This window comes from Lissotriton vulgaris, unplaced genomic scaffold, assembly GCF_964263255.1.
Source record: "Lissotriton vulgaris unplaced genomic scaffold, aLisVul1.2 SCAFFOLD_752, whole genome shotgun sequence".
NCBI classification, from domain to species: domain Eukaryota; kingdom Metazoa; phylum Chordata; class Amphibia; order Caudata; family Salamandridae; genus Lissotriton; species Lissotriton vulgaris.
In genome coordinates this window covers 658,422-674,865 of record NW_028255824.1, presented here as the reverse complement: position 1 = coordinate 674,865, position 16,444 = coordinate 658,422, and the positions used below count along the sequence as shown (strand labels likewise).

At 46.4% G+C, this 16,444-nt stretch overlaps 1 protein-coding gene across 5 annotated transcripts in view; it reads right to left on the bottom strand.

Annotated features, from left to right (window-relative positions):
- LOC147658884 (serine/threonine-protein phosphatase 2A 55 kDa regulatory subunit B alpha isoform) overlaps positions 1 to 16,444 on the bottom strand; it is a 433,385-nt gene that overhangs the window by 202,541 nt on the left and 214,400 nt on the right. The window lies entirely within an intron of this gene.

Sequence of the window (16,444 nt, the reverse complement as noted above, 5' to 3'; positions counted from 1 at the left end):
TTCCATGTCACATCTAACAGATCCTCAGTTTCGAAAACTACTACTAAAACTTGTTCTAGTTGCTCTTTTTCTGCACTCCTATAAATAATCTCTTGCGTGAAAGAAAAAAAATCCTACACTGGAGCTAGCATCCTGGATTTAAAAACTAGTAGCACAAGACTAGACTATCTTGCCACAGACTCCTTCCCATAGAATATTTACCAGGAGTCACTGTACCTGGTAGATTGAACAATACCACTGTGTGCCAGTAGGTGGTGTCCTTCAGCTCCAAACCAGTGTCGTCAACGTCTGAATTGACGTGCAAAGTAGCTGTATAGGCGCCACCCTGACCAGATCTCATAAGTTCAAGGCTTTCCTTACCATAGCCATGATGAAGTATGACAACCGGTGTGAATTTCTAATGACCTTAGAAGGATGACTCTCACACTTATCAGTTCACAGAGAGGAGTGGAAGGGAGGATCAGTAAGGAATCTGCGGCAAGAGAGTCGCTACTAGATAAGGCATTACAAAAAGGTAAGACTTCTAGATGCAGATTCCTTCCCTTAGAATAGATACCCAAGCAATTTCTCACCAAAGGGTCTGCGAAACTGATTTAAACCAGAAAGTCTTGCAAAACCAAACGGAAAAAGTGCTTGTCACAGTGGACCTTACTGTCCAAGCAGTAGTGCTTGGTAAATGTGTGCAGAGCTGCCCACATTGCTACCTGACAGATATCCAGAACAGGGACTCTGCGAGCTAACACTGTGGTGGCAAACTTTTCTCTGTTGGCTTGAGGATGCAAGCCCTCAGGAGGTTGCTTCTTGGCCAGTGTGAAGCAGATCTTTATGCAGAGTACTATCCATCTTGAGACGGTCCATTTCTGCACAACATTTCCTTTCATGGTCCCAACGTACTCTATGAACACTTAATCATCCAACCGGAACTCGTTTGTGCGGTAAAGGTAGAACGACAATGCTCCTTTTGGGGCCAGACGATGGAGCTTCTCCTCCTCCACCTCAGAAAAATGAAGCAGAGCGAAGGAAGTGGGTAAGGTGATGTTTTGGACTCTATTGAGAGAAAAAAAAACTTTGGGGAGGAAGGATGTCTGTATGGAAGATTGCAAATGGAGGGTGCACAGAGTCTGCAATTCTCTGAACCTCCTGGCCACTGGAAAAGCAGTCTTGGCAGTTAATAACTTGAGAACGCAGTTGTGAAGCAGCTTAAAGGGTGCAAGCATCACAAATGTCAGGACCAGATTGAAGTCCCAATGGGGCATAAGGAATGGCTTGGGAGAAAACGTTTTGGAACACTGAGTAATCTAGCCACAGGTGACTTGAACAAGGAAGGTTGGTCCGGAAACTGTAAAAATGCTGAAATGGGCAATAAGTATCTTATCTTTTAACTGTGACCAAAGCGGAGGATAGAGGCTTAAACATTAGTATCATAGCCTGAATATCTTGGACTCACCGTTCAGGAAGATAAGCCCGAAACTGCACTATGTTCAGAAAAGCTCTGATGAAATGGAGAATCTGAGATAGAGTCAGGTGTAACTTCAGCATGCTGATGGTGAGCCCCAGCGAGTGCAGAATGTTCACCCTAGTCGGAAGGTGGGAGCCGACTGTATGGCAAGCCAGCCTTCAAAAGCCAATCGTCGAGGTGTGGGAAGACTGGAACCACTAACCTACGCAGACGTGCTGCAAACTCCGTCATCAGCTTGGAGAACACAAGAGGGGCACTGGTAAGGCCAAAGGGAAGCACTTCACACAAAGTGCTACAGGGTCACCGTCATCTGCAGGTACCATCTGAGGGCAGGTAGGACGGGAATGTGGAAATATGCCTCCTGCCAGTCCAATGCCAAGATCCAGTCTCCCAGGTCCAGGGCAGAAATTTTGAATCTCTCCATTTTTAGGAAGAGATTTATTTATTTATTTATATTTATTTAGAATTTTATAAAGCGCACGGCTACCTCCAAAGGGGGTGTCCCGGCGCTAAGACTACTTGATTGTCACAGAGGGGATACTGAGTTCATGAAAAAAAACTAAAAGTGTGCAAAAGCTTTGTAGGCTAGTGTTTAGAAAACAGCCAAGTTTTCAGTTTACGGCGGAAGACTTGCTCTGATTCGGAAAACCTGAGATCCAAAGGAAGGCTGTTCCAAAGCTTAGCGGACACAACAGTAAAGGTTCTGCCACCAGTACGCGTGAGTCTAAAGCGAGGAACCGTCATCAGGCGTAAACTATTAGATCTCAGATGCCTTACTGAAGACGCTATTTTAAGCCTTTTGCTCAAATAGCAGGGGCCAATGCCATTAACTGCCCTAAAGGCAAGGGTCAGAACCTTAAAATCAATGCGGCGAGCAATTGGGAGCCAATGAAGCTCCTCTCGATAGGCTCTGACCGAGTTGCGTGGAGGGATGTTGCCAATCAGCCTAGCAGCCGCTATTTGTATAATCTGGAGTCGATCAATGAGGTATTGGGGGGCACCGGCATAGAGGCAGTTGGCATAATCAAGGTGAGACGTAATGAGTCCCTGAACCACTGTTCTGCGTGAAGACTGGGGGAGATAGGGAAATATCTTCCTAATCATGCGAAGTTTATTGAAGCAAGCAGCCGCCACTTTATTAACTTGGATTTTTCCCGACAAAGTATTGTCAAATATAAAGCCCAGGTTGCGGGCTGAATGCACTGGTACAGGAGGAGGGTCCAGAATGGTAGGCCACCAGAGGGAAGAAGGAGGAGCAATTTTCTGGCTGAAGAAAAGAACCTCTGTTTTTTCAGTGTTGAGGGCAAGATGGTTAGCAGCCATCCAAGTGCAAATATTGCCAAGGCAGCTTCGAAAGTTGGAAAAGAGGGAGTCAGAATGGTCTCTAAATGAAAAAACAAGCTGAGTATCATCAGCATAAGAGACCACCCTGACTCCGTAAGACTCAACTACCTTGGCAAGGGGGGCCAGGTAAACATTAAACAATAAAGGGCTCAGAGCTGAGCCCTGGGGTACGCCACACAGCAGGGGTTTATCTTCAGATTGGTAAGGATGCAACAGTACCCTTTGGGTCCGTCCGGATAAAAAGGATTTGATCCATGCTAGGACAGTGCCCCCAATCCCTAGTTGCTGAAGTCTAGATGTAAGAATGACATGGGAAACCGTATCAAATGCGGCGGATAGGTCGAGGAGAACCAGCATGGCCTCCTCACCCCTATCCACCGATTCCCTAATTGTCTCTGAGACTTCCAGCAACGCTGTCTCAGTGCTGTAGCCAGTTCGAAACCCAGATTGAGAATCGTGAAGCAATTTGTTTGTTTCCAAGAACTGGGCCATTTGCTTCTGAACAACTTTCTCCAATATCTTAGCTGGCTTAGGCAAAAGCGAGATGGGTCGGTAACTGCAGAACAGGGAAGGATCTGCATTAGGTTTTTTAAGAATGGGAAGCAGTCTAGCCTGTTTCCAAGCTGAAGGAAAAAGACCCTGGGTCAGGGAGGCATTCCAAATGGAAAGAAGGGGGTTAATTAAGACAGGGGCAAGATTGCCCATTATTTTAGCAGGAACAGGGTCTATAGGTGAGCCAGACTTGACTTGCTGAAGAAGAGATAAAGCAGACTCAAATGATAATTCATTAAAAGAGTTGAAGGAACTTAGCGTAAGGGAAGAAGAGTCTGGAATTGAATTGGGCATAGCTGAAACAAATGAAGAAGCAAGTTTAGCTATTTTGTCCTGAAAAAAATCAGAGAGGCCATTGCAAAGATCTTGGGTAGGGCTGCATTGAGTTTTTATGGCCTGAGGAGTAACAAAATCTTTCACAATTGAAAAAAGAGTTTTTGATGAATTCTGTGCCTGTTGAATACGGTTGGAGTAGTAAGATCTCATGGAGGAACGTTTGAGCATTTGAAATTTATTTAATGCAGATTTATAGGCCAGTTTAGCCTCTGGATCATATTTCTGACGCCACATGCGTTCTAGCCTTTTGCATTTGCTTTTTTCCTCGCGAAGGAGGGGGGTGAACCAGGGAGCCGAAGGGCGAGATCTGGCAGATGCCAGGGGAGCAAGAGGAGCAATGGAATCAAGTGCTGAGGTAAGGACCGAGTTGTATCTTGCCGTTTCCATGTCCAGATCCACCATTTGATTAAAATGGAACTGAAATTGAGACTCAATGGCTTCACAGGTCACCTTGACCCATTTACGACCACTATCTCTGCTAAGAGAAGAGGTAGGGGGAAGGGGAGGTCTGTCAATATGAAAAGGGATAAGAAAGTGGTCGGACCAGGTAAGAGGGAGAGAAGGAGAAATAGTAATGCAAGGATGATTTGAAAAAATCAAATCTAAAGTATGACCGGCTTTGTGCGTAGGGCCTTTAACTAGTTGGGACAAGGTCAGTCCTTGAAGGGATTCCTGCATTGAAGAGGCTTGAACACAAGAAGGACTATCTATATGAAGATTAAAATCTCCCAGCACTGTGAAGTGCGAGTGTTTAAGGGAAAAGTCCGCAATTGTGTGCACAAGGGCACTGAGAGAACTGGCAGTAACAGGAGGAGGGTTATATACAAGGATACCAGCAAAGATAGTGCAGGCGGCGTCCTTAATTACAAAATACATGGCCTCGATCGAGCCGAGGTTAATAATTTTGGTCGAGCTCAAAATCAAGTGAGATTTAGCAACAATCGCCAGACCCCCTCCAGGTTTAGTGCCATCACGATTAATGCTTACCACACGAAAGCCGGAGGGAATGGCCAAGTTGATATCTGGCATGGACGAATCTTTAAGCCATGTTTCAGTAAGGAATAAAATATCCCACTTGTTTGTATCTAGTAGAAGCCAAATATCAGATGCATGTGCAGGAAGAGATCGGCAGTTAATTAAGCCAGCATGAATGGTAGGCGAAGAAGAGCAGTGAGTACCATTGTTGGGTGGTGAACACCGTGTAATGCAAGCGGGAATAAAAAGATTACACTCAGGGCAAGAATAAGAGCAGTAGTCCAAAGTTTGGGGGTTACAAAGTTTGTGCGGGTTGCAAGTATTACGGCGTAGCAATATAAGTTGCTCCGAGGGCCAGGTGATCATGCCGGTATGAGAGGCAGGGGGACTAGCGCTGGGCGCGGGTCCGGCGCGGACGGGCGTAGACGGGCTTGCCTTAGGCGCGCCTTCGGCGCGCCATCGGCGCGCCCGCTGCGCCCGCCCGCTGCGCGGACGGGAAAAACGTTTCTTTATATCCATAGCGTGAAAGGAGTGGGAGGAGGGTGGGAAGCGTCCAGGAGCTGGAGCGCTACCCTGCCTCCCCCCAAGATGGCGGTTCCGCTTTGCCCAGCCGGCGAGAGCGCTGTGCTCGGCTGCACCGGTGAAGAAGTGGAGATCGGGACCCCTGTGACGATTTAATCTCGTCCAAACATACAGGTGGTCAGTAACCGATTTTTAAAATAGCCACAATTAAAATAATTACAGTGTTTAAAATAAGGTCAGCGCGACTGCATACAGGTCATATGTCACCACACAAACAGTTTATGAGCACACAATCATACAGGTTCGAATTTAGTATTTAGAAAAGAAAGCAAAATGCCCCCGGCTTCCGCCTCAGGGGAAAACAAGTAGTCAGTTACCACAATAACTAACACTCCTTAAATAGTGAGGGAGGGCGGGAAGCGTCCAGGAGCTGGAGCGCTACCCTGCCTCCCTCCAAGATGGCGGTTCCGCTTTGCCCAGCCGGCGAGAGCGCTGTGCTCGGCTGCACCGGTGAAGAAGTGGAGATCGGGACCCCTGTGACGATTTAATCTCGTCCAAACATACAGGTGGTCAGTAACCGATTTTTAAAATAGCCACAATTAAAATAATTACAGTGTTTAAAATAAGGTCAGCGCGACTGCATACAGGTCATATGTCACCACACAAACAGTTTATGAGCACACAATCATACAGGTTCGAATTTAGTATTTAGAAAAGAAAGCAAAATGCCCCCGGCTTCCGCCTCAGGGGAAAACAAGTAGTCAGTTACCACAATAACTAACACTCCTTAAATAGTGAGGGAGGGCGGGAAGCGTCCAGGAGCTGGAGCGCTACCCTGCCTCCCCCCAAGATGGCGGTTCCGCTTTGCCCAGCCGGCGAGAGCGCTGTGCTCGGCTGCACCGGTGAAGAAGTGGAGATCGGGACCCCTGTGACGATTTAATCTCGTCCAAACATACAGGTGGTCAGTAACCGATTTTTAAAATAGCCACAATTAAAATAATTACAGTGTTTAAAATAAGGTCAGCGCGACTGCATACAGGTCATATGTCACCACACAAACAGTTTATGAGCACACAATCATACAGGTTCGAATTTAGTATTTAGAAAAGAAAGCAAAATGCCCCCGGCTTCCGCCTCAGGGGAAAACAAGTAGTTTGAGAAGGCATGAGATAGGAAGAAGACTCCAGTCCTTTTATGGCATCAGAAAGTAGCAGGAATAGCAACCACAACCTACTTCTTATGCTTCAATCCTCTCGATGACTCCCTTAGTCAAGAGAGCCAACACTTCCTGATTGAGCAAGGAGAGGTGGTCCTCAAGGTTGTCGATGGGTGGCATAGGGGTGGGTGGGGGTTTCCCAAAGGGAATGGAGTAGCTCCTTTGGACAATCAGTAAAACCCAACAGTCGGTTACTGTCCCTCCAGTGATGCCAGTGATGGCGCATCCTGCTTTCCACTGGTTGCCAGTGATTGTAGGAGGGCAAACAAAAGAGGATTGGAGGTTGCAGCTCCTGGTTTGGGGGGAGGGGGTAAGGGTACAGACTGGCACAACCTCTGGCGACCTGTCCCATGTGGTCTGTGGGAACCACGTCCTCAGCCAAGAAAAGACTGGGAAGCATGTTGACTGTGGTGGTTGGGAGGGTATGAGCGTGGTTGGAAACCCCTCCCATGGCCACGAAAGAGGAGGAAAGAGGACTGAGGTTAGCGAGGAGCCGCAAAAAGTGCTCTAGCACAGAGTCTGACTTTGCACCAAAAAAGAAGAAAGACATCAAAGGGCATATCCATGAACAAGGATTGGACATCCCCAGAAAAGCCAGTGTTTCGGAACCAGTCATAGCACCGAAGGACCAATGACTATGAAATCGCTCAGCCAGAGTGTCATGTCCAGTCCACACATATGATGAACTTTGCTGCATCTTGTGTAAGCAATAGCTTCAGAGTATAGCTCGGGACTCCTCCGAGACCAAAGGCAGCACTTGCGCAACTCAAACCCGGATTGTATGGGAGTATCGGCTCAAGAGGCACACCTTGTTCACCAACCGCAGTGCTATGCTGGCATAAGAACATCCTTTCCCCCCAAAGGTATACTGCCTCTTGGACTCCCCATCCAGTGAAATGGAATCCTAGAGGTGGAAGCTTGGACCACCAAATTCTAAGGAGGGGCGTGCTTGGTAAGGAAACTGCGGTCCCCAGGAGCAGGGCGATGGCAGCAGGCAACTGTCCTGTGCAGTGCTTTGACCAGGCCATTAAATGGCAGTAAAGGTTGAGATGGAGCAACTCCCTATTGGAGCACCTCTGTTAAGACATTAGACTGGACTGCCAATGAGGGCAACTGAAGTTCCAAGATCTCAGCCACCCTAAGCACCACCACAGAGAATGAGGCAACCTCCTCCGTAGCCACAGTAGGGGGAGGGGGTGGAGCCACCAAGCTAGTGTCTGGTGGGGTGACTAGCCTACTGGCCTCCACCAGTTCCTCACACCAGCTGTGCTCAGCATCATCTAGGGGATGTTGGTATCCATAAGGGTCCTCAGACTCCTCCCATTCATCTCTCCCTCTCCAAGTTTGTTGAATGTAAAAGGCAATGGCTCCAATTCATAGGGCATGGGCCTGGTCTGCGTCAGAACCAGCGCCTGGCAGCAACCATTCGTCTCCGTGATGGTGTCGGGAATAACTATCAAGATGTCAGAAGAACGGGGAATGTCAGTACTGAATCGGGTATTGAGGAAGGTCTTCATCTCGCAGGTAGCCATGCTCCAGATCCAACACAGGAATCAAGGGGCCTGACTGGCACCAAGAGCGATCCCGCCAATAAAGGTGCGGGTGGGGGTAGGGGAGAACCTCCCAAATCCGTGGGACCCCAAGTCACTCTAGAGGGGTCGAGCCATCAAAATATGAGGTGTATGAGGTCACTGAATTTTTGTTAGTTGGGCGTCGCTGCTGCGAAGTCAGTGAAGAGTGTAGTAAGCCCGGTCTCAAGTTCCACCAAAGCATTGCGCCTGGGGTGAAAACGTTCTTGCAGAGTGTCAGAGGATTTAGATAAGCGGTGCAAAGTCGAACACCTCTTCAACTTTTTACCAGACGACTTAGAACAAGGTGACAAACTTCTTGCAGAATTTATCCTTAGTCCTAGGACCTTCTGTTCGACCGGTATCTTGAACGTTACTCGGTCATCGGCTGCAAGGAGCTTATAGGAACGCCCCCTCAGTACCTTCGGATGCATGACCCAGAAGCCCTCACAGGTCTCTGAGGCTTAATATCTTTCCAAGCTGCACAGACAATCAAGTATCTGTCAAAGACACCACATGGTTTGTAAAACCAGTAGGTTTCTTTGGAAACATCTCCTGTCACATGAGAAGAGAACACAAGAGTCAAGAAAATAACTTCACAGATCAGCGCTATCTAGAGCGGAAGGAAAGAACCAACGGGAGGTGCCAATATCGGCACTGTGCACAACATTTCTGGCACAGACAATGTCGATGAAACCAAGCCAAGCAACGTCACCTACCTTCAGTCAGGAGTATGGGTAGAAAACATTTGTATCCATTTGGATGCCCGAGGAATAGTCTAAAGTAACGAATCTGCGGCTGAAAGTCAGATTATCTGTGTGGGCCTGGGTAATTAAAATGCAGAGGAACAGAGGTCCACACAAAATGTATAATTTAGTTATGTATGCAAGACAAATGCCCCCCCCAATGTATCCCCAATAATCTGAATCACTCAGGTGCTTCCTCCCAGTTAAGGCCACCTTCATTTGGGGGTGAGGGGGGGGTCAAATTGAAGTACAAATCCTGGAAGATTAGGACCAAGAAATTGAGAAACTACTAAGCAAGACAGCTCACTATGTGAAACGTACTCAAAATCCCTTAGCTGAGATGAAAGAGAAAATCCTGAGGATCATTACCAGACGAAAGGAAAAGGAATTTCTAACTCACAACAAATTGATTTTTCCCCCTTTAAATAAACATGCCAGAACCCCAGTACTTTGCACTTTGCTCAAAAGTCACAAGAACAGTACACATCCTCCAGGGAGCCAACACTTTCAGGCTATGGCTCAATCATTGAACCACTGGGAGAACACATCAATACATTTATTAAGGATTTTGTCCCTCAAATTTGAGACATATGGAAGGGAGAGTACATTTATGAGGGCATGGTTTTCAACCTGAACAGTGATCTGTTTGTAACACTATACAGAGTCTCTGCAAACCAATAAATACCAAAAAGGAAAGTATAGAGATCAAACAGATTCGACACGACTCACACCCTTTGAAGTATTTACCGAGTTAAACATTCAATCAAACACTGGAAGAGACACAAAAATGTTTTCATGATCTGGACTGACTCGGAAGATAGTCTTTGCGATGCCGTCCGACGTCACGGTGGGCCTTTGCTGCACGCACGTCCGATTCGGCCGCACCCCGGCAAAATGTCCGCTGCAGCGAAAAGGTTAAACTAGGGTTGTTTTTTGATTATTTGAATAGCCAGTGTAATCAAGTTCACTCACAATAGTGAGCATGAATGTGTGTAATTTGTAGGCCTCTTGACCAAGCATGAGGAGAACAAGCTGGCTACATCTTTGTATCACAAACCTATTGGAACATTCTTCTTCAACAAAATCTTCCATACATGTGTTCTGAGAAAGGAGTACCTACATGGCCAGGTCCGCAGTGTGCTGCAGCTGCACCCATAAACAGGATTACTTCTGAGAAACTAATCTGCTAGCTATTAAGCTGTTAGAAAGAGTATCCAAGACGTTTGGTCAAAGCAGCCATAGGATTGTCTGGTACAATACCAGAGGAAACTCCTAAAACAAGGAGTCAAACATCCCATGGACAAACCTGTGTGTGTTTCTACATTTTGAACCCCACACAAAGTTAAGATTTTAAATAATCGATCAGCACATTTTTGAAACACAGTGATGCCTCCTTTGATCTACCCATTTTGTCGGTTAAAAGGGGTAAAAACAACAAACAGCACATAGTTCATGCCAGTGACAAACTTATTAGACCCAACACTTTGCTGGGAATTGAGAACAGTCAGAGTCCATTATAAATGTGGAGTCCATGTTGCATGCCAATTCATCAACACTAAATACTTCAATAATCGCAATTTACACAGCCAAGATCTCACACCAACTGTAACTCTGCTAATATTGTATATTGCACCTGGTACCTGTACACCGCAGCAAGGTTAGGCAAGGACTGGCCAACATGGAGTTATATCAGATGCCACTACACAATACTAAATTGGTTGTGCATTTCATCAAACACAACCACTCAGCGGATGATATCAAATGACAGATTATTGAAAAGCGTATCCTTTTCCAAGAGGTGGAGTTCTGTTGTATACTTTGCAAAGACTGGCATGCAAGAATTCGGTTGCATAAGGACTGAATACTATGGAGGAATGATGTGCCTTTCATTCTTTAGCCGATTGCTAAAAGGCCCGACAGTGCTATGATAGTGTATGGTTAACATGGACTAGAAGTAGACCAGAAAGAAATTGTGCCTGGTTTCATTAATTAACTATGCTCTTAGACTTATACATCAATACAATTTGATTGATTTCCCCATGCATGAATTGGCAAGTCGTGTTATCAAGTGGACAGACTAACGGAACTCCGGATTACGGATGTGGCGTTTCACTTTGCTACACGACGACTTCAAGCTCTTATAGCGACTTCTTGTTTTTCAGCATACTGGACTGGCAAATAACAAGGACTCTCTAGTTTTGATTGACACTCTGGAAATTCTCTGATCCACACCGTCGCCATTAGTAGATACACATTGTGCACACACAATCCGGCCACATTGTAACTCCATCCCGGTTGGCAACTGAGAGTTTATCCACGGTTATCTTCGCTACTCTTTTTACATTTTCCTTTAACAGCAATTGAGGTTTGTGCTCTGCGACACTATTACTGTAGGGGTCTGGGAGGATTTATTTTTTCGTGCCTATCATCAATCTTCTACTTAAAGTGTTTCATTCATCCATCGAGCCTTGAGAAAGTCTTGGTACGGACTGTGTACCGATGAAACACGTGTTGGCTGTTTCTTCTGATGTTTATGAATAAATGGAATAATATATACAAAAGGACTTTGGCTTTATCATCCTGTCTCAAGGAGAACATTGTTGATGAAAAGTGCAATGTTATGATTACTTTGGATATAAAATTGTTATGACTAATAGGTCACTTTTGACACTGCTCATAGGATAGTGCTTAATCGACTCCTTTCTGCAATTTTGTTCTTGCAGATCTTTCGGATCTGCGTTTAGTCATCCTTGGTAGTGAGTGACGGTGGTCTCCTTAGCACTCGGACTAGATTTATAATATCTCTAATAACGGTGTTCCAAATTACTATTCCATCCAACACGCATGTGAAGGTGCGGTTATTCCCTTTCAGGGAACACCACTACCAAATTGTTGTTGTCACTTGCTTACATCAATATGATGCAGAAATATATAGATTCCTCAAATTCAAGACACAAGGCATCGTGTGACAAACGTCGACCCCACCCATTTGAAACATTGAACCTGAGTTCTAACTACTATTTAAATGAGTGCATAAGGGATCCACAATTTTTTCAGCAGAAATATATTTTGCCAGTCTCTTCACCATAAATTGAATTAGGTGATTTCAGCACACTTCGGCAACATAATCTAGTATTAATTGTGTGTATTAGGATGATGTAAAAATGTCATTATTGCCCCATTGAACAGACATCCATGGAGAGATATCTCTACCGCTGTAGACTCACCACTGATTGACCATTTCTAGAGTCGCATCCCATTGTCCAGTAGCTTATCCAGATCCAACCGAAGTTGGGAAAGGAACACTTATGCAGTCTTGACCTTGTTCCTCGTTAAATTGTGGTGTCTTGTCTGAAACGCACCGCATCTCAAGTTTCTTTCCCACGAGCTGCTATCTTTGATACTGGTGTGCTCACGCTCCAGAACGTTGTCTGACTGTTTCTCTTAGCCACAGACATCCATACAGACCTTCTCAATGGGCTGGGCACTATTAGTCAGACTTCCAATGATTAATTTGTGCTCATGAGCAATTTGGACATTTAATCTACCACAGATACAGGTAAGATTCAATACCCTTAATGATATTCTAAATTACAGGTTTAAATATGCCCAAATTGGACTAGTTTGGCCTTGTAAACCAATGGCATACGTGAAATTTTGTTTTAAATTAAAAACGCCAGCCCGTCCTCGCTGGACCACCCCCTCTAGCAAGAAATAATGAATCCAGACTGGAAAACGATTTCGGAGCAGTTTGAAAGCACGCCAAGCACAAGAGCTCTGGGATCTGCCTCTCTTTTGCAATGTTTAAAAAAATACACAAAAAAAAACTATTCACACTAGTTATCGGTCTTTGAAAACAAAAACGTTTGCCAAGGGGAAGAATACTTGCATCACAATAAATTACTACAAGTAGATCCGAAGGCAGCCCTACCTAGACAGTCGTCACTCAAAACTCAGTTTATGATCCACGGTCTGGGTAATTTTACAACTATGGATTATCAGCTCAGGTGGTTGGCAGAACCACAGACTTAACATGCAGATGGTGCCATCAAGTACAAGAATCGATGGGATGCCCTCGTAAGCATTATAAAATATTGGAAGCGGTGGGCTGACATCAGGGGTCTATGGCTCGAACCTCCGCCAGAACAAGACCTGATACAGGACATGAGAGTGCTGTGTAGATGGTTGTGTTTATGCTGATTGCCAAAAAGTTAGTAACCGTGCAGGGTGAGGGAGGGGGGGAATCCGGGCGGGGGGGGAAGGGGAGGTTGGGTAGGGGGGGACGGGGCTGTTAATTGCATTGATTCTGTTCTCTGGTTATATATGCAAAAGTCATGATGGTTTGCGATCTCATACACATGTATCTTTGCCTGGCAAATACCTCTGGGGTACAGATCTCTGAGATTTAGATGTGATCGGTCAATAAAATCTTTTTTTTTTTAATAAAAAGTATCAATATTTAATGTGATTTGCATTTGTCCAGAATTCCTTCAGAGAGCAAACTCTTGTTGTGCTCTTCATCCAAGTTCCTGGGTGTGAGCAGTTGTAGGCAAGCTGTGAGAGTGCTACAATGGGACAGACATGGGCTTAAATCCCAGGTGATTACATTTCTAGACACTGGGGCTAAAAAAATTCTGCCCCACCCAAGTAGCCAATAAACTGGTCTTTTAGCCAAACAGACCGGTTCATACTTGATCCATTCTTAAGTGTTGGTATTTTATCTACACTTGTACATGTTCTTAACAGTGTTAGCACGTTCACGTTTTAAGTAGTTGATTTTAAACCAGAACCATATAATGTTTTGAAAGCTATCTTTCTTTGGCATTTGCAAAGGTTTCAATTAACTATGCAATAAAAATTATTTTGCCATTTTGTTTAAATATGTACCCTTATATTATTCTGATAATTAATTCATTTCGATTGCAGCCAGGTCATTGTAATTTGCCTGGTATCGTTTTCATCTGATTAATTAATTTATTAATTTGCTCAGTGCTCCTGTATAGTGACAACATTATTTACTATTTAATCAATAGCGCGTGTACTGTATTTTGGCAATTTGAAGGTCGACTGTGCCCCTGCTTTGGATCGCGCTACCCTACCGCCATTTTGCTGTTGTTGGCGTTTACCTGTCCCCGTGTCTCCTCCCCGCTCCCGCCTCCCAGCTGATCCTCCCACACACTAGCATCGCTCTGCAGGCCCCGTCCTCCTCTGCCTCTGTGACCGTCTGGTTCTCGCACTCAGCGGTTGCTCCCACTCGCTCCTCTTCGAGCCCTGCCTGTCCAGAGAAAGTGCAGCTCCATAGCGCCTGGTATCGTTTGTGCTCAGCGCTGCTGTATAGCGCCTGGTATCGTTTTCATCTGATTAATTAATTTATTAATTTGCCTGGTATCGTTTTCATCTGATTAATTTATTAATTTGCTCAGTGCTCCTGCATAGTGGCAACATTATTTACTATTTAATCAAAAACGCGTGTACTGTATTTTGGCAATTTGAAGGTAGACTGTGCCCCTGCTCTGGATCGCGCTACCCTACCACCATTTTGCTGTTGTTACTGTCACCGTGTCTCCTCCCCGCTCCCGCCTCCCAGCTGACCCTCCCACGCTCCGCCCCCCCCACTATCCATTTATGGACAGATGGACTTACGCGCAGCGTCCACGCGCAACGGTCGCGCCAAAGGTAAGCCCGTCTACGCCCGACCGCGCCCAGCGCCAGACCCCCTGGCCCCCGTCCCACCCACCCCACCCGCATTACATAAGACGCCTCCACCCTCTTAGCCCTAAACCCCGGTTGACTCCCCAACTGCGCCCAAGCCGCTCCTGGACACACCCATGGACCCTTCACATGCAACTCCTGCAAATATGACGGCACCAAGACCAACTCTTCATCCACTAACACCAAACAGAGATCTGACACCAACCACCTAAAATGCATCCTGCTCAACACCCGCTCGGTCCACAGACACGCCATCAACCTTTGGAATCTACTAGACACCATCTCTCCTGACGTCGCCTTCCTAACAGAAACATGGATGAACGCCTCCTCAGCCCCAGACATCACCATTGCCATCCTGGAAGGCTACAAGATCATCCGAAAAGACCGTACCAACCAGACAGGAGGAGGCATCGCAATCGTCCATAGGAATTCCTTCCGCATCTCAACCAGCTCAGACGTCAACCTCGCTAGCGCCGAACACCTTCACTTCCAGATCCACACCGACCCCAAGACCACACTCAGAGGCACCCTCCTCTACAGGACACTAGGACCCCGTGCACAATTCAGTGAAGACATCCCACACGCCCTCCCCTCCGAGAACTACATTCTATTGAGAGACCTCAATTTTCACCTGGAAAAGTGCAACGACAGCACCACCACCCTTCTGGACAACCTCGCCAACCTCGGACTCAAACAACTTGTTAATACCCCCACTCACTACGCAGGTCACACACTCGACCCTATCTTCACTTCCAGCAAACATATCTCCTTCAGTCACACCACAGTTCTCCATTGGACGGACCACAGCTGCGTTCACTTTGTCTACAAAAAGACCACAACCCACAACCATCCTCAACCTACTCTGCGAAGAAATTGGAACAAAATCACCATCGACCAGATCTCCTCATCGCTTCTACAAAATCCCCCTGCCCATTCTTCGAACCCCAACCAAGCAGCCATTAACCTAACTCAATGGCTAACCAACAGCGCCGACAACCTAGCACCTTTGAAAAAACGTCAAATCAAACTAGGCAGCAAAAACGCCCCCTGGTTCAACGATGATCTTAAGAAATCCAAGAAACTCTGTCGCTCCCTTGAGAAGGCCTGGAAAAAAGACCCAAACACCAGCACCAGGGACGCCTTTAAAAACGCCACCCGCATACACCACCAACTGATCCGGACTGCCAAGAAAGCCGCATTCAAAGACCGACTTGACAACAACGCCCACAACAGCAAGGAATTATTCAACATCGTCAAAGAGTTTACCAACCCTACTGCCAACTCCAACGACATCACTCCCTCTAAAACCCTTTGCGACTCCCTAGCTTTGTCTTCCACGACAAAATCGCAGACATCCACAACAGCTTCGACAACCAACCCGGAGACCAACCCACCCAACCTTCTGTCGTACCTTCACCCCCCTTGAACATCCTTAATGACTGGAACCTAATCTCTACTGAGGACACCATCCGCCTGATGAACTCCATCCACTCAGGATCCCCAAAAGACCCATACCCTCACCACATCTTCAACAAAGCAGACTCCATCATAGCACCACACCTCCGAGACGTCATCAACTGCTCCCTCAACTCCGCCACCTTCCCGGACATCTGGAAACACGCCGAACTCAGCGCCCTTCTGAAAAAACCCACAGCTGACCCCACCGAACTCAAAAACTACCGCCCCATCTCGCTCCTTCCATTCCCGGCCAAAGTCATCGAGAAAGCTGTCAACAACCAGCTCGCCGCCTTACTCGAAACCAACAAATCCCTCGACTCCTCACAGTCCGGCTTCCGAGCCAAACACTGCACTGAGACCGCACTCATCGCTGCAACAGACGGCATTCAAACTCTACTGGACAATGGAGACACAGTCGCCCTCATCCTCCTCGACCTCTCCGCAGCCTTCGACACAGTCTGTCATAGCACCCTGTTACAACACCTCAGTAACATCGGAATCCAAGGAAAAGCACTGGAATGGATCACCTCATTCCTTGCCGGCAGTACTCAGAGTC